The 24,959-nt window shown below is 45.5% G+C and overlaps 1 protein-coding gene across 9 annotated transcripts in view; it reads left to right on the forward strand.

Annotated features, from left to right (window-relative positions):
* Positions 1–24,959, forward strand: part of GULP1 (GULP PTB domain containing engulfment adaptor 1) — a 372,795-nt gene that overhangs the window by 64,885 nt on the left and 282,951 nt on the right. For 6 of the 9 annotated variants that reach the window (XM_075933787.2, XM_075933780.2, XM_075933784.2 and 3 more), the window contains exon 2: positions 14,329–14,387. The exons of the other annotated variants lie outside the window; for them this stretch is intronic. The gene's annotated coding sequence lies outside the window, so the exon portion shown is untranslated. The remainder of the gene's footprint in view (positions 1–14,328; positions 14,388–24,959) is intronic. 9 annotated transcript variants of the gene reach the window in all.

Here is a 24,959-nt window from a genome sequence, read left to right on the forward strand (position 1 = left end):
AACGCAGTGATTTTTTTTTACAGTGGTAAACCTCATTTTATGAGAAGGAACACCTTTTTTCAGAGGAGCTCTTTTGAAAAAAGGCGTTCTTGACAGCAAACAGGATTTTTTTGAAAGAAAGCATCTAGATTGCCTGGGAGCTCTCTTTCAACAAAGCGGATCACTTTTTCGTAAAAGTTGTGGCTGTCTAGGCGATCTCTTTTGAAAGAAGTGTGTAGTCTAGACATAACCCTAGAGACAGAGATTTTTTTGTGCATTTATGAGATGCCACAGGCCTCCTTGTTTTTGCGGACACAGATTAACATGGCTACCCCTCTGAGACCTTTCATCCTGCACAGAATAAGTGTATCAAGCTTCTTCACTCTGGAGCTTGTATCCCTGTGCAGTGGCAATGTCCACAAAAGATGTTACTGTATGGCAAGCAGATATGGTGTAGAGTCACACCTTGGCTTGCCGTGCAGTATCTTGATATGTTGTAAAGCCCTTAATCTCTCTGTGTACCTTAGTTGTCCAAGTGTAAAATGGATCCCCACTTTCCTACTTCACAGTGGCAGTGTGAGGATAATAACATTGTTGTATCTTCTGAGCTTCCAACATATTTAGCAAAGACCTTTTAAGTACCTTAAGTAGATATGAATGGGATTTCTGCAAATATAAAGGACTGGATCCTACTCTACCCTCTCCTCAGCTCCTATTGAATGCCATGGGTGTTGACAGTCAACACCTTTCAGGTAGGCTCTGGGGAGTTAGTTGAATTCAGATGTTTGTGTGAGTGAAATGAAGGACTTTGAATCTACATTCACTGTACATCTAGAACATCAACCGGTTATGTAAGAGAAATGCAGGATCAGGTCCTAAATGAAGATACACATGTGTGGGTTGAATTAATTTTCAAGTGTGAAGTACAGCAGCAAAAAAAACCCCACTGAGGTATCAATTAGAATAGCACAGCATTGAATTATGTGGTTTTAAGCTTCAGTGAAATGGTGTTACTGGGTAGAGAGTTATTTTTGTAGAAAGCACACAAACTCGTTATCAGCTGCAGTAAATTAACACAGCTTTGATTTTTCAGAATGTGGTAATCAATAAATATTCATAACAATCAGTGAATTTCTGATGTTTAATTTTTTACATTTTTGTGGACTCACAGGTGCTGCAATTAACAAAGTAAAACAAGGGTTTTAGGAATAAAATATTTAGTATTCTGAGTGCTGACAGGCAGCATTTTAAAATTAGTCTTTCTTGAATTAAACATGATGAAGAGTAAACTATGAGTAAACTGGTCTTTTTGTGTTTACAGTTATGTTTGCCTAAGTTACATTTTTACAACCCATCCTTCTTTTTGCCTTTGCTTTAAAAAAAAATCTTTTATAGTATTTCTTTTTTCACCCAACTTCTCCGAAGAGCATTAAAGCCTTATTTGGCTCCAGCAGTCTGAGGTAGGGCACAAATATACCTATAACGTTATATCAGGGCTGCAGAGCTAATCTTGATTACCAAGTCTTTCTGTTCAGACTGTGAGCAACCATAGAACAGATAGGAAGACTGCAAGCCCTCTGCATGTTGCAGTGCTAAGCATGCAGCTCTACACAAGCCACTATCATAGAGTTTGGATAGGGCAAATTGAGAGTTGCATGGTTACTAGCTCTATAGTCCTGCACATCCCCTGGCTGCAGATCTGTAACAGGGTACTAGGTTGGAGGGATATATTCACATCCCTGTGTACCTGTTATCGTCCGTGAGCTCTTTTAAGGCTGGGAACCTATATCTACAAGTCCCACTTTTGCTTCTAGTCACGAACCTTGCAGGATTCCTGACACTTCAGTAGAGGAGCAGGTAGGGAGACCCAAAATGAGAGAAGGATCAGAGTGTAGGCGTTCTCTGAACCTGACATGTGAAAGATCTGAGGGAGGCATGCTGAGAGCAGGAGCTAGCCATGTGGAAACTTCAGCCCTGAAAGAAAGTTTTGTAAGGATAGAAGTCGTAGAGATGTGGGCTAGATGTGGGCTAAAAATTGAAGAGTCTTTGTAAAACCTCATTTCATGTTCTCACATCACTTGGTATTCTCCTTTAATAAAAGGGTCCTGCAGCAGAAAAACTATTTATAAATCTATCATCTCATATATTAATTTTCAATGACACAAGCATAATCCTTATTTCAGAAGTTTCCCAGTTCAAATTTTCTGTTTCAGTACCACAGGTACTTCACTTGTCAGATGTTATTTCCTTCTGCTTAATGTCTAAATGAGCTTTAGAAGCTCTTAGTGTAGCAGCAGAAGCCTTATTTTGCAAGGCATGGTGTCAGTAAGAATCAGATTTTCCTACTGGGAAGAAAATGCAGGCCAAGACAGCAGAGTTCTATTTTTGTCCAAGCAACTTCATAATTTTTTAAGCTTTCTCCTGCTAATTCTTCATGAGATGTCAACATTGGGCCAAGATAATCCTTGAAGTATCATCATCATTGATTTAATGCTACTATTCCAGTCAATCTGGCCATTATTTTACACGCTGGGCAAAATCCAAAACTGTTATTAGCTGGTGCAACTCACGTGATTTCACGTCTGCTTAGCTCAGTTTTGTATCTTTGCCTTTTTTACCTGTTTCCTTTCTGTGTTCTCATTACCATGCTTCCCTGTTGGGATTTTGGAATAAAAAAATACATTTTAACCATAAGTTTGAGTAGGTAGGTGCAGAAAAATATTGAACAATTTTTTTCTTTGTCCTGTGTATGAGGAATCCTCCACTGCTTGGTTTTCATTGCTGTGTGAAAACAATTACTTATATATTTATATTATTTGCCTTTCAATATTTATTGTTCATCCTGGGTGTTAATACACCAGTAGTGTTTTTAGAACTGAGTAATTTGCATGATGCATGAAATACTTGTATTAGCTTTTCTGATTTCCTGTGATGGTTTCACAAATTAAATGTTTTTATTAGCTCATCCTGGGCCAGACATTGTGAACTGGTACTAATATATAAACTCAAGGTCTGAAACATGATGCTCACATAACACACTTTTATCTTTTTCTTCACTTGAGTTTTCTTTTAAATGTAGTAATGTTTTGAACAGAAAAATCAACACAAAATCCCATTTCCCCTTCATCAGAAAGTTGTATGTGATAGAACTGTACAGAGGAGGAGACCAAATCCTTTCCTCTAACCCTGATGGAGGACCTGGAGCTACAACTCCAATCTTTGGGAAAAAGTTACAGGTAGAATCTTGACTCTCATTCTCACAAACAATAGTGAGTCCTCACGGTATCTACTGGCCACGTCCCATGATGCCCTTGGTCTGCTTAGGGTTGCCAGATGGTTTCCCACGCGGTATTTTTTTGGTTGAGCAAAAAAAAAAGGGGGAGGGAACGCTGGATAATAAGCCTTCCCTCCCCTCGCCTTCCTCCCCCCATTCTGGGGTGCCCAGAGCGGCGATCGGCGCTGGGAGTCTGTGATTGTGCAGAAGTCTTGTGGGTACAGGGACACCCTACCTGGTAGGCTGAGCCGCAATTGCTGCTCTGGGCGCTTCAGAAGCCTAGCCAGGGTTGGGGGAGTGGCTGGGACTCCCAGGCTTGGAGGTGGGGCTGCCATCGCTGCTGGGAGCCTGTGATGGTGCAGAAGCCTGGCGGGGGCAGGGGAAGTGGCTGGGAGGCTTCTGCCCCGTCACAGGCTCCTAGCGCTGACCGTGGCCCCGCCTTTCAGCCACTCCCCCTGCCCATGCCAGGCTTCCGTCCGGTGCGCAGCCAGAAAAATCAGAGAATACTGGACATTGCACATTTCTGGTATTCTCTGATTTTGTTTTTTTACCAAAGAGCACAAATTACAGACTGTCAGGTAGAATACCGGACACTTGGCAACCCTAGGTCTACTGACTGTCTCCCTTTGCTCAGAGAACTTCTGCAGAACATTGCTTTGTGGATTCTAGGTGCTATAGGGTATCACTATGTGAACTCTTTTTGTTGCTTTGCTTTCCCAGTGTAATGGAAATATATTTCTATTACATGTCAGGCCTTACAATTTCACGGAGGAGGACTAGGATTTGACTGTTAGAATAACATGTAACAGCACATAATAAGCCCAGAGTGTATTGACTGTAGCAGGGATATTTGCTAAATTATGTGCAACTCTGAGAATATAAAGGTCCTGCTAATATTGGATAGTTAAGTTTTAAAAAAGCTTTGTTGTTGAGAAATTTCCAAGCTCAAAGCTTATCAAATTTTAAAAGATTGGTTATGAAAAGTCCTGCATACATTTCAAATATATTAGTACCACATAACAAGTAGAGCAACATTACTTGCATGCCTCAAGCACCAAGACTACATATTCTATTTTAAAGTGATTGATTGGATAATTGTGGTATTGTTTTAAGGCATTTTATCATCCTCGCTCATGTATCATGTTCCTTTGGTTGATTTTTTTTCTGTCAAAGGCACAGAAATGACACTTGAATTTGCATCCTCTGGTCCATACACCTAAAGCCTAAGTATAAAATTTTGCATAGACATGTTTGGAGAGTTAAATGTGTCTTGAATGCAACTTTTTTGGGGGATGTGAACAGAATTGTTGAGGAGAGTCATCTGTCTGTGCAGTTTTCAGTTCATGATATGTAGCTGCCTGGTTGTGAAGCAAAGTGTGTGAGAAAGATAAGTGAATTTATGAGACAGTGGTAATATTGTTATTAATTGATTCTACATAATCTCTTTAATAAAAGTCAGGGTACTTCAGAGGGAAATACAGATTATTGAAATAAACCACTGGGAAATAAATGTGTTAAAGTGTAACTTTAAATGTATCATCACACTTAAAACAGGAGCTCATTGAACCTAATAGGCTCAAAGGTGCCATCCTGCTTCTCTGTAAGTGCCCAGGCAAGCTACTCATTAATGGATCTCAAAGTTGCCATATTATTACAAGTCAATTAAAAGAACCAGGGAAGCTGCCGAACATAATTTCATTTACAAGATTGATACCTGCAATAGAAGTTTAAACAAATACCTTAACTAGATTACCCGCTACATTCCACATCCTAAATGATATAAAAAGCCAAGCACAAGCTCCTTAAAAGTACTTAGAATCCACTCTGTCAGCTTCATTTAGCATGGACACTCTAATTGACTATTTCCCCCCATTTTGTTTCTCTTCTCTTTCCCACCTCATCCCCTCTCTTTCTCTGCCATTTATTTTGCAGCATGGACCCCTTAACTCCATTCATCTGAAGAAGTGGATTGTGTGCACTAAAGCTCATGATAGCATCTACATTTTTTGTTAGTCTCTAAGATGCTGCAGGACTATTTGTTCTTTAAGTTTTTTTTTTTAAATACAGACTAACATGGCTATCCCTCTGAAACGTATTTATACTGGAATTCCCGATTGGGGATATTACATACAAGTTAGATTATACAAATACTAGAAGGCTGTAGCGTGATAGACTTTAAATACCCAGGCTAATAACTTCAACCTAATCCTAAAGCTAGTGAGTAGCCAGTTCAACTCAGTAAATAGATGAGCCATTATGAGGGATTGGGAATTTTAATTATGCTGCCATAAAACTTGCTAGTGGACAAGCGTCTTCATCAAAAAAAAAGACACCATGGGCATGTCTACCCTAGGAAATTATTTTGAAGTAATAACTCCCGAAATAACTACAGTAAAACTCTAGTTGTCCAGCATCCAGTGGTCCAGAAGTGCTCCAGAAAGCCCCAAGTCAGCCACTGGTCAGTTTCAGCAGCGGCTGACTTGGGGAAGTCTGCGGCAGAGCAGCTGGGGTGCTGCCGGGTTGGTCTCGTAGCACCGCCTCCCCATCCCTCCTACCCCACTCCAGATCCTCATAGCCTCCCCTTCTGATAGTCCGTCATATCTGATAATCCAGCACCCCCTGGGTCCTAAAGGTGCTGGATTATTGGAAGTTTACTGTATTTTGAAATAGCATGACCTCGCTACAAGGAACCCTCAAAATTAGTCCAAGGCAGGCTCCCTTAATGTAGACACACTACCTCAACTTAGAGCCCCAGGAAGCACTGGTGAGCAATTACTTTGAATAACTCTGGGGAGTAGTTATTTCAAAATAGTAGTTATTTCAAAATAGGAGCATCCACACTACCGCTATTTTGAAATAACTATTTCAAAATAAGCATAATTTGTCGTGGAAAACAAGAGTTATTATTTCAAAATAACCAGCCCCTTATTTCAAAATAATGGGCGTGGCGGTGTGGACGCTCTGCTTGTTATTTTGAAATAAGGAAAGTTATTTTGAAATAACTCCCTAGTGTAGACCAGGACCATGGCATTACCTAGAAACAGTGGTGGCAATCTCAGGAGATAATGGAAGTGATTCACTGGGCACTAGCCTACTGTAAACACTAAATACAACTTTAAAAATAAAGCTTATAGGATGAAGAAGCATGTCCAAATATTCTCTTTATCTTGGAAACTGTGATGCCAAAATCTGCTTTTATGTTTTTTGCTGCAGCTTTGAGGTAAGGAGTAGAGGTGGCCAGAGAGACAGATTGAGAAAGGTGGGAAGTCAGGATTGAAGGAAGATATGTTCCATGCACCTGCAGCATCTGTATTGTATTTGGTCTACGTTTATTACCATTCCTACAATTTCTATTTGATCTTTAGAGAGAAAACCAATTCAGTGTAGCAGTATCCATTTTCTCTTATTTATGTTACATGGTAAATTGATGGTCCATAATTCACTGGCTATGAGCTTGAGCTAATGTTGTGGTATGCTTTCTTGGCAAGCATGTATGCTTTATTGTTTAACAAATAAAGCAGCATATTGGGTATACAGTTTCCTAGTAATAATATGTTTAGGATTTGCTGTGTCTTCAAATGGCCTAATTGTGGGTTTTTTTACTCAATAATTGGTAACAAATTTCATTTAATTTATATACAACAAAACATAAAGCAACATAAAGAAACCAATAAAAACAAAATAAGTCAACATCCAGTGTTCTGAAAACCAGTTGCTTAATATATTTACAGCATGTCATCAGAAGGCCTATCTCAATAAATTCCGTTTCTCAAAGCCTTTATTATGATTTCACCTAGATAGTCATAATACGTGATAAGTTGGATATTGTAAATCTCTTTTCTAATGGCTTAAAACACTTTATATCTGATACCGGCAATGTCAGTGGTGAATGGTCAGCTCTCACATCTCAGATACTTTGATTTGACTTGTTGGCCTCTGATTAGCTTTGTAGCTGCTCTAGCATGCTTGGAGGACTTCTCTATAGTTTCTCTGGCACGGGGAGTGGCAAGGCCACAAGCCTCCTGCAGGGAGCTTTGGAGGCTGGTCCATTTCACCACACTGTCATAGTGGGCCACAAGGTCAATATGAGTCAACAGTACCGCAGCATTGCAGAAAAACAATCTAAATATCATTCTGAGATGTATTAGCAGGAGTGTTATAAGCAAGATGCAAGAAGTAATTCTTCCGCTCTACTCTGCACTGATTAAGCCTCACCTGGAGTATTGAGTCCATTTCTAGGGCCACATTTCAGAAAAATATGTGGACGAATTGGAGAAAGTCCAGAGAAGAGCAACAACTATGATTAAAGTTCTAGAAAACATGGTCTATGAGGAAAGAGTGAAAACAATGGGTTTGTTTAGTCTAGAAAAGAGAAGAGTAAGAAGGGCATGCTAATCATTTTCAAATATATTATATATATTACAAGTTGTTATAAGGAGGAGGGAGAAAAATTCTTGTTAACCTCAAGGATAGGAGACAAAGCAGTCGGCTTAAACTAGAGCACCAGGCTTAGGCTGGACATTTGGGAAAATTACTTAATAGTCAGGGCAGTTAAGCACTGAAATAAATTGCCTAGGAAGTTTGTGGAATCTTCATCATTAGTGATTTTTAAGAGCAGATTAGACAAGCACGTATCAGGAGTGATCTAGATAATATGTAGTCCTTCTTAGGTATGTAAGCAACTGCAGGCAGTCCCCGGGTTACGTACAAGATAGGGACTGTAGGTTTGTTCTTAAGTTGAATTTGTATGTAAGTTGGAACTGGCGTCCAGATTCAGCCGCTGTTGAAACTGACTACAGGAGCGGCTTTTCTCGCCGCGGAGGACGCGGGCGGCAGGACGAGACTAGCTGTGCCCTCCCCCCCCAGCAGACCAGGGAGACGCGGGCGGCGGGACCGCCGAGACGCGCTGTGGTCCCACCGCCCGCGTCCTCCGCAACTTTGCTCCACGTCTCCCTGGTCTGCTGGGAGGCCCCCCACCCCAGCAGACCAGGGAGACACGGGGTATGTCTACACTACAGCGCTAATTCGAACTAACTTAGTTCGAATTAGTTAATTTGAACTAAGCTAATTCGAACTAACGCATCTAGAAATAAAAACTAGTTCGAATTAGCGTTTTGCTAATTCGAACTAGCGCGTCCACACTGATTGGATGCAGGGGCTCATTTAAGGGCGGCTGAAACCGGTTCTGGCACGGCATCAGGTCAGTAGTTGCTTTGTGTGGCTGCTGTCTGAGGCTATCTGAGGCTCGTGCTTAAAGGGACCCCCCCGGACAGCCGATTCTCAGCTTTTCCTGCTTCCTTGCCAACCTCGCCGAGGGACAGCAAAGCGTTGGTCTCTGTGCCCGTCTGTGTCGGTGCTTCCCTTCGGGGCCGCTGCCACAGGTGGCAATATGGAGCCAGAGCTCGCCCTGCACCTTCTGGTGCACTTTCTGGACTTGCTGCGGCAAGCCTGCCAGCAATGGCTGGAGGCTGCCTGGATTCACCTGGTGCACGACAGCCCCCTGCCTCTCCGCCTGGCCGCCCTGGGGGCCGTGGAGGAGCCGCGGCGGCGCCCGGATGCCGGCGTGCCCCACCGCATCTGGCGTCTGGACACCAGCAGCGACTGGTGGGACCGCATCGTCCTGGAGCGCTGGGAAGACCGACAGTGGACCCAGAATTTCAGGATGAGGAGGGACACCTTCCTGGAGCTCTGCGAGTGGCTCGCCCCTGCCCTGCGCAGAAGGGACACTCGCATGAGGCCCGCCATCCCCCTCCAGAAGCGTGTGGCCATCGCCCTCTGGAAGCTCTCCACGCCGGACAGCTACCGATCCGTTGGGAACCAGTTCGGCGTGGGGAGATCCACCGTCGGAGCAGTGCTCATGCAGGTACGGCACTCATCAGCCACTGGACCAGGGGGAGACGAGGGCTGCAAGGAGGGGATGGGCCGCCCCAGGGAAAAAGGGAGGGGGAGGGAGGAGGTGAAAGTGCCCCACACCAGTCTCTCCCGGCCATACTACACGCCGCCCGGGGGGGGTTGCTTCCGGGAGTGGGGCGCGGGGCACTGCCAGGGCACGAACACTTGCAGCCACCCAGGCGCCCCACTGATTCGCGCTTTGCTGTGTCTCTCCGCAGGTGGTCAGGGCCATCAACTGGGTGCTGCTCCGCAAGGTGGTCCACCTCCTCCACCCGGACGCCGTCATCCGGGGCTTCGGCACCTTGGGCTTCCCCAACTGCGGGGGGGCCATTGACGGGACGCACATCCCCATCCGTGCCCCGGAACACCAGGCCTCCCGGTACGTCAACCGCAAGGGGTACTTCTCCGTGATCCTGCAGGCCGTGTGTGACCACCGGGGACAGTTCACGGACATTAATGTGGACTGGTCCGGCAAGGCACACGACGCACGGGTGTACCGCAACTCCTCCGTGTGCCAGAGGCTTGCAGGCTGGGACCTTCTTCCCCGACCGCCACATCAGGGTCAGGGACGTGGACATGCCCGTCTGCTTGGTGGGGGATGCCGCCTACCCCCTACAGCCGTGGCTGATGAAGCCCTACATGGGGCACCTCAATCCCTCCCGCCAGGTCTTCAATGCCAGGCTCACCAGGGCCCGCATCGTGGTGGAGGGGGCCTTCGGACGACTGAAAGCCCGCTTTCAATGCCTCCTTAGCCGCCTGGACCTCGCCGAGCACAATATACCTCCTGTAGTGGCAGCATGTTCTGTGCTGCATAATTTGTGTGAGCGAAAGGGGGAGGCTTTCCTGCCAGCCTGGATGGCTGAGGCTGACCTCATGGCTGAGGCTGACCTCATGGCTGGCCACTACGCTCAGCCCCACACCGCCGCCCTCCGGGAAGCCCACCGGGGGGCCGTCCGGATCTGGGAAGCCCTGCGGGAGAGCTTCCTGGTGGAGGAGGAGGAGGACTGAATTCTCCCTGCATTCCCCACTGTGGCCTTCTTCCACCCTCCCCCCCTTCACTTTTCCCCTTCCTAACCACCCTTCCTAATGTCAAATAAAGACACCTGTTTTGGCAAACAACCTCTCGTTTTATTTAACATAAGTGGGGTGGGGGGACGGAGGAGTGAGGATGGGAGAGGGGAGGGGGAAACCTGGGAGGAGGGAGCTGGAAGGGGAGGGAAGGGAGGAAGGGAATGGAAAGCTCAGGGGTGGGGGTCTGGCTGCCTCTCTTGTCTTTCAGCACTGCGGGTGCAGAGGTCTCGGGGCGGAATGGGTGTGGAGGTTGGGGCAGGAGGGACAGGGGCTGCGGAGGAAGCAGGAGCAGTGGGAGCAGGAGCAGGAGGAAGCGGGAACCGGTCGAGGAGGCTCTGGAGGTGGCCTCTGAGGGCACGGCCCTGCTCCTCCAGCGCCTCCCAGCTCCACTGGCGCAGCTGAAGGTCCTCCTGGACCCAGTGGTCCTGGGTGCGGAGCTGGTGATCCAGGAAGCGGAGGTGCCGCCGCTGGTATTCCTCCTGGTTCCTGGCTCTCCTGCTGGCCCGGGCGCAGGCGGCTGCTGCAGGCGGGGTGGTGCACCCTGCAGGCCCAGGTGCTGCGGCTGTGGTGAAACAAGACCAGCGGTCAATTCTCCCTGTGAAACCCAGCCCCCCTCTGCAAGGCCAGGGCCCCTGCATGACACCCAGCTGCTGCTCCGTGGTGGGCAAGGCCCAGGCGCACGGTCCCTGGGCTCCCTCTCCTCCCAGCCCCCCGTACACATAAGGGGAGCATGATGGTATTCACATGTGGAGGCCTCCCCGGCCACGGACGACACAGGCGAGCGGCTCAGTGGGGTGCCTTGGGGGTCCTGGGTTTTGGGCAGGCTGCCGCCAGGCTCCTGGCTCTCGGCGTCCTCCTCCTCCTCCGTGTCAGGGAGTGGTCCCTCTGCCCTGGGGTCAATCACCTCCCAGGGAGCAGGGACGACATGAGCCCCCAAGATGCGGTCCAGAGTCAGAAAGTGGGGGCAGGCCTCCGGGTCGGCCCCTGGCAGGCAGGCCCGGGAGTAGGACTGCCGCAGGTCCTTAATCTTGCAGCGGACCTGCTCCCTGCTGCGGTGGTGGCCTCTGGCGGCCAGGCTGGCAGCTTTCCGGCCATAGACTGCCGTGTTCCTGTGGCTAGTGTGGAGATCGTGGACATTGGAGGCTTCCCCCCAAACCTGGATGAGGTCCACGATCTCCGCACTAGACCACGCAGGCGCCCGCCTCTTGCGTCCCCGGGCAGGCTCCTGGGAGCTGCCAGGCTGGTCCCGGGAAGAGGGGGAGGGCTGGGGGGCATCGGGTGGCTGGCTCATGGGGTGTCAGGTGCAGGGTCTGCTGGCAGGGTGCTGGCAGCCTTGCAACTGGCACAAACACTGTAGCCAGACCGTGGCCCTTTTAGGGGTCCGGGGCCGGGAGGGGGGCAGTAAAGTTTGCCTGGTGTTGGCCAGAGTGGCTAGGAGGGCAAGCTGGGAAGGGCTGCCCGCGTCCTCCGTAGCGAGAAAAGCCCCATTCGTATGTTGGGATCTGACCTAAGTCGGATCCACGTAACTCGGGGACTGCCTGTAGTCAACTATCCAATAAGCAAAAGCTTATCGGATAGTCGACTAATCCCTCAACTTCCCTCCCCCACCCTTGCAGCCTCTATCTGACAGAAACAGTTGGTTCCCCCCAGCATCGTCTTCATGTGGGACAGGGAAAGAGAGCAAGGAATGAAGTACATTTCCAAGCATTCCTTTGGCAGCTAGCAATAGGAAATGGAGGGGAAGGGAATGGGGAAGCTGTGAGACCCAGGCCCATCGCTTGTAGTGAAGAGAAGGCTCTCGCTGCTAGAAGATGGTAGCATTATGAAAGGGGAACATTAACATGTGTCCCTAAGCAGTAGAAGGAATAGAGATCACCCCAGAACTTCCTCCAAACTGGTTTAGAAATGCTGGTAGCCTTGGCTGGCAGCCCCCAAAGAAGGAATTGGGCAGGCTGAATGGAGAGTTCATCTCTATCTGAAGCCTAGCAAGGGAGGTATGTGGACCCCATCAGAAGTAAAATGATAAGTAAGGCAGAGAAGGCAGTATCGGAGGATTTGGGCAGCTTTGGGTACAATACGAGGCACACAGGAGGATTTGACTCAATGTTCCCTGAACCAGAGAATCAGAGATTGACTCTTTCTTTCCAGACATTTCTCATATTCTAAAAGGGAACCTAGCTCCTGCTTTCCAGATTTCAACACCTGAAAAATTCAGGAGTGTTCAAGTACACTTAGGCCTGAATTTATTTAATTTCTCCCAAATCAAATACTGATCCACTGCAATTTGCTGTAGAAAAAAGTAGGATAATATTGAGCAATAAATGCTGGCATCTTTCCAGTGCTTAACTGGATCTGAGTTGCTATTATCAGCAGCATTAGCTTTTTAAAATTTAGTTTATTTAAAATCTTGAACCCCTTTGTAATCAAACAGAATTTTGATGTCTTCTTCAGTGGGCCTAGGAATTTACCTGAGAGAAATGGGAGACCAGAGAAAAGAGAGAAATTGATCTGGATAGGTGGGGATAAAGGCATAGATCCAAACTCTTTCATACTACTTAGAGTTGCATTTATTGTCCCACTTTATAATTTACTACTGTTACAGTTGATGCTTTATGTGCATATGTTTCTAGAGGGGCCCCACAGGAATCTGTTCTTGGTCCTACAGTATTTAACATCTCTAGCAGTGACCTGTAAAAAAACATAGAATCATTACTGATAAAATTTGTGGATGACAAAAATTTGATGAATGCTGCCTAAAACTGGGCATACTCAAACAGTATACATTTGATATAGCTACATTTAGGAACAAAGAATATAGGCTCTATTTATAAGATGGAGAACTCTATCCTAAGAAGCAGTAACTCTGAAAAAAGATTTGGGGGTCATGGTGGATGAACATCAGCTGTTGTCAAAAGGGCACATGTAGTCTTTAGATGCCTAAAATCAAGATTCTGAATAGGAGTAAAGAGGTTATTTTATCTATGTATTTGGAACTGGTGCAACTTGTGCTGGAGTATGCAGTCCAATTCTGGTGCCAACAATTTGAAGAAGGATGTTGCCAAATTAGAGAGGATTCAGAGAAGAGCCAAGAGAGTGATTAATAGATTAGAAAACCTGCCTTACACAGGTTGTAGCTCCCTTAACCCAGACTCTCTGGTCTGGCAACATCCATGATCTGGCATGGACCTTGAATGTTTCTGGACCACAGAGTCCGGGGACAGGCAAGTCTGGTAGCAGGGCTGGAGCGCACTAGAGGGGACCGGTCACTTAGCTGGGATCCCAGTGTTGGGAGTAGGGGACATGGGAGGTCCAACCAATAGTCAAACTACAAGACCTCAACTGTTACAGCTTTACAAAAAGAGAAAGTTAAGGGATCAGCCAACTTGATCACAATCTATAAGTTCCTACATGGAAATATTAAAATATTTTAATAATGCACTTTTCAATCTACCAGAGAAAAGTGTGGGTAAGAGGATGGGCAGGAACAGTGGGCAGAACATGTGACTAGGTGAGAAAAGGTGGATTCCTATATGGGAATTGCCAGGCACTTTTCCCAAAGTCACAGCAGTAGTGGGAATTTTCTGCAGAGAGGTAGGCATCTGGCAGCTCTTCTTAGTCTTTGCTGGTATCCTTTCCCTTCTGTTACCCCCAGGCCTGATTTCAAACAGAGAGATGAGAGGCAATTTAGCAGTTCCTTGACTTTAGAAGTTTAACAGTTCCTTGACTCATTAATCCATAACCATCATAGGAACAACAGCTTTGACACTTACAAAATAGTTCTGATCAATCTGTTTCATTAAAAACCCTGTCCATGTGTTCAGATTGTCTGGTTTAGCTTTTGTTTCCAGCAGTGGTGTGAGTGAATCCTTTTGATGGCAATTCTAAAACCTGCCTTTATTTAGTCACAAAATCAGTGTACTCTGGGTTAAATCCGCACCATTGCTTAATTTTTACCTCCGTTTGACTTGTCTCCCCATTCATCCAGAGCAGAGAGAAACATCCCATTAAAGTGTGATGGAACTCTTTTTAAGGGCCGTGTTGTAAATGTGATATGCCAGAGTTCTCTTTTGCTATCCTAGTGTAACACAAACTATTTCCTAAATTGGTTTCAGAAATTCTTTGAGAAGATCAGATCACAATTAGTGAAGTGATGCTATCTCTTTCCTCCATGGTAAGTATGGCAAATGAAAAATGTTTTGAAATGTATGAGATTTTTCTATAATGAATATATTAATATGATATGACTAAACAGCACAGGTACAATGGTAGCCTGTCACATTTTGTATTTAACATTAACACTTTCATTTTTTAAGAAAAGGTCAGCAATGAATTTGCAGTAAAGTACACAGGCTCAAATGCTCTAAGAGTCTGATCCAGTACTTGCTGATCTCTGGAAAAGGTTCCTGTTAATTTCAGTGAGTTTTAGAACTAGAGCTAAATGAAAAAAGGACATATTGTTTGCCCAAGCACTATATATAACATTTTAATAATAGAAGACATGTGCTTACGCTGCCAATCACTAAGGGTTTCTTGGGGAAAAAATCTACTAAGAAGGGGCCCCAATGGGATAAAACAGAGGGTATCACTGGCAAGGCACATTTCAGATTTGTTTTCCCTTGCCCCTGGGTTAGTACTAGCATTTATCCATTAGGGCAGGATGCATGGGTCATCTTTTCTCCCTTGCTTATCTGTAGGTGAGTGACAGGTAGTAGTATGTAGGGGAATCTGGTAGGGAACCTATGGAGGGATTACATTAAATGTTGATTCCAGGGTATTTGCTCATTGGTATGTCTGTTAGTGTATTTAAAAATGATAATCAAGGGCTCCTAGAGTGTGGATGAATGATCTTTTATTAAATGTTAGTAAAAATTAACAACTGTCCTCTTCCCCTCCCCCCTTATTTGTTATTTATGGACCATTTTCATATGGATAACATCTCTAAAAGGATTTTTATGCTCAGTCCATTGTTTTCCTTCTCATTTATATTTATTACTATAAGACTAACCCAGCATTGCTTGGGGGCTTCAGGGTAGAGTGCTGGCAGTGTGGGGGTACAGGAGTCAGGGAAGGACCTTAGTGATGTGGCAGGGGAATGCAAGAGGCTGGGGTAGGGCGTGTGAGAATGATGGCTTTGGAGTGAGGAAGGCCTCAGGACAGAGGGTGCCATCCGGCATGGGCCTTTTCTCTCCCCACAGATCCCTCTGGCCACCAGGGGTCTTTTTCTCCCCTGACCCCTGGTAGACAGGTGCTTTTTTTTAACCTTCAGCTCTACCCCTCTCATTAGCCAGGGGCCTTTTCTCTTTCTCAGCCCCCTCCCCCCAGCCACCAGTGGTCTTTTTTTTCCTCACCCTCTTGGCTCCCCAGGTTGCTAGGGGCCTTTTCTCTCCCTCCGAGCTCGCCATCCAGTTGTCAGGGGCCTTTTCTTTCCTTCCACCACCACCAGGGACCTTTTCTCTCTCCCTCCCCAACACTGCAGCCAAAGGTCAGGGAGGGGAAAGAGTTTGGGGCAGTAGGGCTACTTATGCAGTATGGTGGCAGACAAGATGGTAGAATTCCAGTGCCTATGGCCACTCCTTTGGTGGTACAGCTGTCCCCCCAGGAGACACTCTGTGGAATAGCTCTACCCTGCAGGCTCGCTGCCCCCAGTGGCCACTGAAGATCACATCCCTCCAAACAGCCGCTCCCTTTCCATGTTATGGAAAACAGTCCCTTTCCTGGTACTTCCAGTTTTCCTGGCACAACCAAACCCTAACTTGCTTTAAGTTAAGAGAAGAGGAAGCTGCATTCCAAATTTGATTTTGATGGACCTAGCTCTTATCGTTTAGGAGGAGATCGTGAACACATGGACTCAGACACATATTCAGATAGATGCACAAATCTCTAATATTAAACACTGAGGGGTGGGATTTTCAAAAGATTTCAGCATTGGCTTAACTCCTCTCCCATGGATGTCAATAATGTACATGCCCAGGGCTTGCAGTGAGATCAAGAATTACCCCTTTTTGAAAATCCTAGTGGACGCTCTGGATTTTATCTTACTGGCTGCAGTGATCTCTTACTGATTCATTGTATTGCTTTCGTGATCTTTTACTGATTAATTGTACTGCTATACTAGCTTGTGTTCCAATTGCAGTCTATAACATGCACTTTCTTTAGTGTAAATGTGCTACTTTTTCCAGGTTCTGTGCATCCCTCCTCTCCTGTCTCTGACCCTATTAATCCACATCAATGGGAGGAGCAAATTGAAGCTAATAATTGCTCAACTCCCTGTCATACAGTAGTGTAGGTGTAATGTAATACACAGAGTCTGTAATGCCAGAATTTGTGCTGCACAGATATATACAGTTTGGAGTCTACTGGCAGCGGAGGGGAGTAAAAGTGTTCATGAAGAAATATGTTCATATTGCATTGATTATTGTTGAGGGGCAACCTACCCGTGGAGGCCCCTTGAGTTTAATTCCCCTTAATTATATAAATTGGCCTTCCCCTAGGCCCTCCAACAATTTACAAGACCCTCCAACAATCTCAATCAGTACCTCCAACTATCTCAATCAGGCTTCTCTAATAGGAGAAATACAGCCCGGCCAGAGTCCATACACAAGATTTCTTTAATAGGAGTAATATGGCCCAGAGGCCTAGTCTAGAGGCCTGTAGGAAAACTTAACCCTCATGGGATAGCTACAGAGGTGGAAGGGGGGCACGGGCCCTCCCACTCCACCGGTCACTGCCTGCTCAGTGGGGAATCCTGCCGCAACACGCTGAGTGCCTGGAGAATAATTCCCCGCCCTGGGCTACTTCCAGAACTCCCTGTTCTCCCTGCCCCCCCCCCCCCCAACATGGGGCTCCTGGCTGAATCAAGCCCCTCGTCCCCAGCTCCTGCCCCATGGCCCAGCCTCCTTATACTGGACTCTATGGTCCAGGAACATCTGTGGTCCTGCTGGACCATGGATGTTTCCAGACCACAGAGTCCCGGTTAAGGGAGGTACAACCTGTGGTAAAGATTAATATTAACCTATGTGGAAAAATATATTTGATATTTTGTCTCATTCTTTTGAATCTATATTTTACATTTGGTTTGTTTATACAATCAGAGTCAGATCCTGCTTGAACTGGAGAAAGGAAGGAGTACTGCAGAAAAGGATCTAGGAGTCATAGTGGACCTCAAGCTAAATATGAGTCAACAGTGTGACACTGTTTCAAAAAAAAGGAAACATGATTCTTGGATGCATTAACAGGAGTGTTGTGAGCAAGTCACGAGAAGTCATTCTTCCACTATACTCTACGCTGATTAGGCCTCAGTTGGAGTATTGTGTCCAGTTCTGGGCACCACATTTCAAGAAAGATGTGGAGAAATTGGAGGTGTGGAGAAGAGCAACAGGAATGATTAAAGGTCTAGAGAACATGAGCTATGAGGGAAGACTGAAAGAATTGGGCTTGTTTAGTTTGGAAAGAAGACTGAGAGAAGACATGATAGCAGTACTCAAGTATCTAAAAAGGTGTCTCAAGGAGGAGGGAGACAAGTTGTTCTCTTTGGTCTCTGAGGATAGGGACAAGAAGCAATGGGCTTAAACTGCAGCAAGGGAAGTTTAGTTGGAGATTAGGAAAAACTTCCTAACTGTCAAGGTGGTGAAACACTGGAATAAATTGCCTGGGAGATTGTGAAATCTTCATCTCTGGAGATATTTAAGAACAGGTTAGACAGACAGCTGTCATGGATGATCTAGACAGTGCTTGATCCTGCCATGAGAGCAGGGGACTGGACTCGATGACCTCTCGAGGTCCATTCCAGTTCTAGTGTTCTATGATTCTATGAAGAGAATAGGAACTGTGCCTTTGACTTAGAGGTCCTAAATAGAAATCTTGAAATAATTATATTGCTCCTAATCATGTTGCTTACCTTATTTTTTTCCTAAAAATCAAGTATATCTAAAAAGAGCAGTGCTAAACTAAGATTCCTGTAATGTTGGGTTGGAATCCTTCCAAACTGAAAGCCTGTGTGACTATTGAAATGTATGGGGGAGGGGAAGGGCACCAAAAAGTGGCAAATGTGACTGCCTGGCTTGTCTTCATTTGGGGTCAAATGGATCTACAGTATCTGCAGCCTTACTGGCTATGCCATTGTCATGTCCTTACTTCCCAATTTAAAGCTCTGTAGAGGTCTGCAAAAGTAACCTTCTCTAAGGCACTTGGGCCGATGCAGTTACTTTGTGCAGGTTCTCTTGCTTTTGTCGCCCATGCATTGGTCCTTACAGTCAGAGGGCATGTCTACACTACCCCGCTAGTTCGAACTAGTGGGGTAATGTAGGCATACCCAGAGTGAATTACAATGGAATATCAGTCTCCTCTTATGAAATGATATATGCAGTATCGTTTGTTGTATTGTTTTGTACAAAATGGAAATCAATAGCTGGGCTTACTAAAGCCATCTGGTATGAATTTGAATTTCAACCACATTGATTTTATTTTGCAGTGTTACAGTGTGAGGCCAAGAATCAAAAAACAATGCAAGTCTTTAGGAATACATCTGTAAATACAGCAAAAGGTCAGAGGGAAAGGAAGTAGAAATATTGCACTGTGCAAATTAGGTTTTGATTAAGCTGCTATTGTACTAGCAGGTGAAGCAACTTACAGAGTTGGCATCTAAGTTCATGAAGCAGGAAAATGTGTAATAAGTATGTATCTGAATTTAAATGAAAAATTATGTCAACCTTACTGCAATTTTATATTTTGATCATGTACGATGCATTGATTTGTTTAGTGATTACATGGCAAATGCTGAAAAAAGAATTGCCAATATGGATTTGTATCTAATGTAGGGGTGTAAGAGACCAGTTGAGTCACTACTTAACTACTCGCTCCCCCCGCTCCAGTCTCTCTCTATCAGAGGCAACAAGTGAGAGGGAAGCAGGAGCCAGTACTGGGGGGAGCCATCTTAAAAGCTGGCTTGAAAATCGGTTCTCCCCAGCATCGTCTCCATGGTGCAGGAAGTGAGGGGAAACGGCACAGCTTGCCTGTGTGCCCAGTATATTCTACATTTAAACTTCAGAGCCACGGCAGGGGTGCACAGGGATTGATGCAGATTGCTCTGCCCTTTTAATAATGCTGAAGGATTTAGCCATTGAGATAAAAAAATGCTAGTGGGTGCTGAAGACTGAAATTTCAGAAGGGAATATATCAAGGATTATGGCATTAATACATTGCAGAGATTTTGTAGTAGCCATATTTTAGTGATGTGTGTCTCTGGAGATGACATCTAGTAAAACTGTCTTTTCATCTTTGCTACTGTGCCATTCTGTAATTTTCTGTTTTTGCATTTTTATTGACAAGGGACATACTGTACAGGCAGTCCCCGGGTTACATACAAGATAGGGACTGTAGGTTTGTTCTTAAGTTGAATCTGTATGTAAGTTGGAACTGGCGTCCAGATTCAGCCAACTTACATACAGATTCAACTTAAGAACCCCAGGCATCCTGTAGTCAGCCGCTGGTCAGTTTCAGCAGCGGCTGACTTGGGGACGCCTGGGGCAGAGCAGCTGGGGTGCTACTGGGTTGGTCCAGTAACGCCGCCGCTCCTCGGCGCTACTGGACCAACCCAGAAGCACCCCAGCTGCTCTGCCCCAGGTGTCCTGATTCAGCCGCTGCTGAAACTGATCAGCAGCAGCTGAATCAGGACTCCTGGGGCAGAGCAGCTGGGGTGCTGCCGGGTTGGTCCAGTAGCGCCAAGGAGCGGTGCAGCGGAACCAACCGGCAGCGCCCCACCTACTCTACTACAGGCCCGGGGCTTTGCTCCAGACTAGGGAGCGGCTTTGCTCCACGTCTCTCTAGTCTGCTGGGGGGGGGGGGGCGCACTAGCTGCGTCCCCTCCCCCCCAGCAGACCAGGGAGACGCTGAGCAAAGCGAGGAGGACCCGGGTGGGACGGCGCTGATCTGGCTCCTCTCCCCCTCCCCCCCCCCAGCAGACCAGGGAGAGGCAGAGCAGCTTTTCTCGCCCCGGAGGACGGGGGCGGCGGGACCAGGCGTCCGCCGCTCCCGTCGTCCGGGGTGAGAAAATCCCCATTCGTATCTGCGGATCCGACATAAGTCGGATCCGTGTAACTCAAAGACTGCCTGTACTTGTGATAATTAACTAAATTGCAATCCACAGCTATAAATACATTCACATTTCTTGGTATCCAGTGATGTTGGGCATACAGGAAGTATTATTTTTATATAAAGAGAGAATTTTGAATTCATCATATATTGTAGGTTTTGAGATAGTGATAAACATCCATTTGAGAATAGGGATGTGAAAGTGTAACCGTGTATACGGTTACATGTAGGCACTCGGTACACATGGGAAGGCAGCTTAAAAGTAGGCTCCCTGTGTGTACCGGATCCCAGCGGAGGATGCATGTCCCCCACTCACTTCGTGTATGCTTCTGCTTCTGTGTCAGAGAAGCAATGTGTGTCAGGCACACAGGACTGGTATGTACTGAGAGCAGGCTTAAAAGCAGGCTGTCTGTGCACACCAGCTCCCAGTGATCTGACTGCACCTCTCCGTGATGCTGCCTCTGATACAGAATTAGAAGTGTGCAGGCAGGGGGTAGGCAGTCGCCACCCAGGAGCCAGTGCACTCCAGGAGTCAGCAGTTAACTGGTGCCCGGCTGGAGCAGCCTTCTGCCTGTACCACACCGACTGCTCCAGTTAAATTTTTAAATTAATGTTTCTGTAGGTCTGAAGTTCTATCATTCCATATCTTATGATGCCTCTCTGTTTCTCTCTCCTTTTCTCTTGAAACATGTCCATTCATTTGTATCCTTTTTCTTATATTTCTTGCAGGAGATTACTTGCATTTCATTTGGTCTGCTGCCTGACCTTCACTAGGTCTGCTGCATGACCATTCCAAAATTCATACCATCAAATTTTTATAATAAAAATATTCAATGCTTTGTCCAGATAATTCATGTTGGCAATACCCGTTCACCATATGAAGCCAATAACAAGTATGATAGATCCACTTTTAACATCTTCATGAAATGCATGTTCCTCACTACTTGTATCATTGTCACTCACAAGCATCCTAATAGTTAGTACTTTACCTGTTTATTTCTAAAAGGTTCAAAGCTGCCTTTAGTTACCCATGTTCATCTTCATGGACTTCACTGTAAGTTGTATACTCTTAACTGTTATTCACTTGTCGCTCTGCCCCTAAATCCTTTGATGTGTTTTCCAGAATTTAACATTTATAACACTGACCAAAGGTTTATTATATAAAGATAGAGGGTAAAATACAAAAACATAGTGTCCATGGGCAAACGATCACCATGTATGTGATCTGCTAGAGCTTGCCCATAAAGACACTTGCATAATACCATCAAAAGACAAGCCTGAGAACTTAAATGCGTAAGACACTGAAATCCACGCACTTAACAGGCACACAGGAGCTAAGACTCCTAATATCCGACTCACCACACTATCTTTAATTGCCCACTCAAAAACCTTCATGTGGAACAGCCCAGTCCCCAGTTGCCTACTTCATTTTAAGTGACTGCCTCCTGGATGCATTACCCCTTCTGCTTAATAATCTGTCCCAACTTGTATTTAGCTCAGATACTCTGCTTCCTCCCCCATTCCTGAAGAAGAGCTCTGTGTAGCTCTAAGGGCTTGTTAACATGTCAGTATAAGGTTGACTTACTTTAGGTTAGCCTATAGCCAATGCAGTAATTTAATCAGCTGTTGGTGTCCAGCTACTCTTCTACTGCAGGGAGAGTGTCTCCTCACCAGGAGTGCTTGCACCAACTGAAATGTGTCATTGTTGAGCATTAATAGCCAATGTAGGGCACTGACATCCATGTGGAGCTCATAGCTGTAGCCCCTTCTGCCCTGGGTGACAGCCCCGGCTATGAGCCCCATGTGGGCGCAATTTCACAGCCCAGAACTTACCAGCAGTGAAATTGACATTCTTGTCAATTTCATTCTTCTGTCTCTGCTCAGAGTAGCATGCACTCTGACAGGTCTGGGAATGCCATAGAGAGCTGGAAGCCCAGACTCATAGTGGGTAGCCTGAGAAGCAGCCAAGCTGAGAGCAAGAAGCCGAGGGAAAGCAGGGAGAGAAGAACCCAGGCAGTAGTCCAGGTGGGAGTAGGTAGATTCAACCGCAGGGGCAGCTAGGCTCTAACTGGAGATCCCAGACTGTCCCAAAGTGAAAGCCTGAGTTGTGATCCGGGTTCAGAGTTCACTGCAAGGAACAGACCAGCCTTTCTTGTCAATTTCATGGTTCCAACAGGGAGCTCTGAAATGGGCAATAATTTTAGCCAACAGCTGATGTAAATAATAGGATATCTATATGGGCACTGTGTCTCCCTAGCTACACCAACAAAATCCTTACACTTTTCAGGGGGTAGAGTTATTATGTTAGTGTACTAGGGCACTAACATCTGGATCCTGATTTTTTAGCTGAAGACCATGGGAGCACAGATGCTGATAATTTTATCTTCAGCAGTGCTGACTGAAGGGTCAGAGCCTTTTGTGCCCCCAGTTACATGATCACATCTCCTAGTGAAGGTAAAATCAGGACACAGGAATCTTAAGCAAGGCACCCAGATATAATGGGTTAAAACTGTTAAAAACTTGGTTCCAGGTGACTTTCCCAGTGTTGTGCAGCAAATCAGTGTCAGAACCATGTCTTTTAACCAGTTCACCATCATATCTCCTGAACAGCTTCAAAATCTAGTAGGATAAAAAATGTTTTGGGTAGCAATGACTTATTTTTCTATGGCGTTCAATATTTTTTAGTTGTAACTATTTACTTCTTTTACTGAGCAAATGAATATTCAATACATATTCATGTGCAGATGGCAGAGGTTGATCTAGACTTTGCCAGTGCTTTGCAGTTGAAAAAGTGTCAATGAAAATAATTGTCCAGCTGTAATAACGAAACCATGTTTCACAAACAGTTGTGAAAGTTGCTGAATCAGTATATTTGGTATCATGTTTATGCATATTCAGTTTATATAGCAGCAGTAATTATCATGTTAAAGGTAGCTAAATAACCTAATATGCAATTAAGACATTAAATATCACACATTTTGGGAGATTTCATTGCTACTTTGGGACCAGATGCTAATACAGTTGCACTAATGCTAATATGGAAGGATTCGCACTGACAACATTTACTCCAAAGGCACATGCATCTGGCTATCAGAATCTGACTCTCGTCTCTCTTTTGTCTTAAAAGGACTGTTAGGGTTATTTTGGAGCCAACACTTGTGTTAATTTGAGGCTATTATAATCTGATGAGATAAATTCTTTAGTTGTTAAATACCTAGCGGCAAAAGCAATCAATACCGTATTAGGTCACTAAAAGTGATTTAACATTCAGTACACTTGCCCTGAACCTGTGTCTGCCTAATGGAAACAGACTATTTCCAGTAATTTAAAGTTCATACAGAAATGTAGGGTAGGGATGTTAAAATGTGTTTATTTTTGTAGATTTTTCAGTGGTTACATGTTTACCCCATAGAGCCACCTCTTCCCCCCTCCCCATGCTGCTGCTTCTGACACATCTATCACAGGTAGCAGCGCAGGAGCAGGGAGGGACAGGTGGAAGTAGTATGGGGCAGTGTCAAGTAGATGGGAGGGAAGGGAGATGGCTAAAAAGCCAGCTACCCACCAGCACCAGCTTCTGCCAGCCCCTCCCATGCTGCTGTCTCTAATAGGGAGGCAGCAGTGCGGGAGAGTGCGGGGGTGCAGGTGACTCCCACCTTCCTACCCCACTGATACAGAAGCAGCAGCATGGGGTGGGGGGGGGACTCTGTGGATAACTGTGAGGGTAACCAGCTTCACCGGTTAACCATTTACCCATATATACTAACACACCCCTAATTTAGGGCATTGTTTGTTCAGGTTATGATACAGTGCCCAATCTACTATATATTTTGAAGATTTTATGGATTTATTTTATGGCACTACTGGACCAACCTGGCAGCACCCCAGCTGCTCTGCTGCAGGCGTCCCCGATTCAGCCGCTGCTGAAACTGACCAGCAGTGGCTGAATAGGGGATGCCTGGGGTAGAGCCGGACTATCGGAAGGGGGGGGGCTATGAGGCGTCTGGGGTGGCATCCCCCCGTCACCCCACCCCACCCCAGTCCCCTCATAGCTTCCCCTTCTGATAGTCCGGCATATCTGATAATCCGGCACCCACTGTAGTTTTATCAATATCAGCTCAATTAGAAAAAAGTATCTCTGTCAATAATGCTGTGACAAAATGGAATGAGTGGACTTGTCACAAAATGTTTGAGTTTGAAACAAATTGTCTATCCAAAGGAAAGGAAAGTTACCAACAATAATACTGTATGTCAAACCCTGTCTGACTTTGGGCAAGTGACTTGTGTAGTCAATTTTTAAAGAGTGGACAAAGATAAAATGTTTTTTCTTTTGGTGCTCAGTTTTTTGATGCCCAGATGTCAGGATTGATTTCCAGAATATTGACTTCAACCAGATTTCTGGGTTTTCTGTGCTTTTAAAGATGAAGCCAGCATATCTGAAGTTCAACACCCAAAATCTCATCCACCCAGCCTATCATGTTTTCATCTGAAAATGGGGATAATTTCCTACCTCTTGGGATAGTAGTGAGAATAAATCCATTGTATGAGGTGCTAGGAAAGGCCTATCTATTAAAATAGTAGATTTGGACTCAAAATTCTGATATTAATTTATGTTATGTCCAAAATATTCTTTATTATGCAAAAAAAGTTTGGACAC

Source organism: Pelodiscus sinensis, chromosome 7, assembly GCF_052426305.1.
Source record: "Pelodiscus sinensis isolate ZL-2025 chromosome 7, ASM5242630v1, whole genome shotgun sequence".
Taxonomy (NCBI): Eukaryota; Metazoa; Chordata; order Testudines; family Trionychidae; genus Pelodiscus; species Pelodiscus sinensis.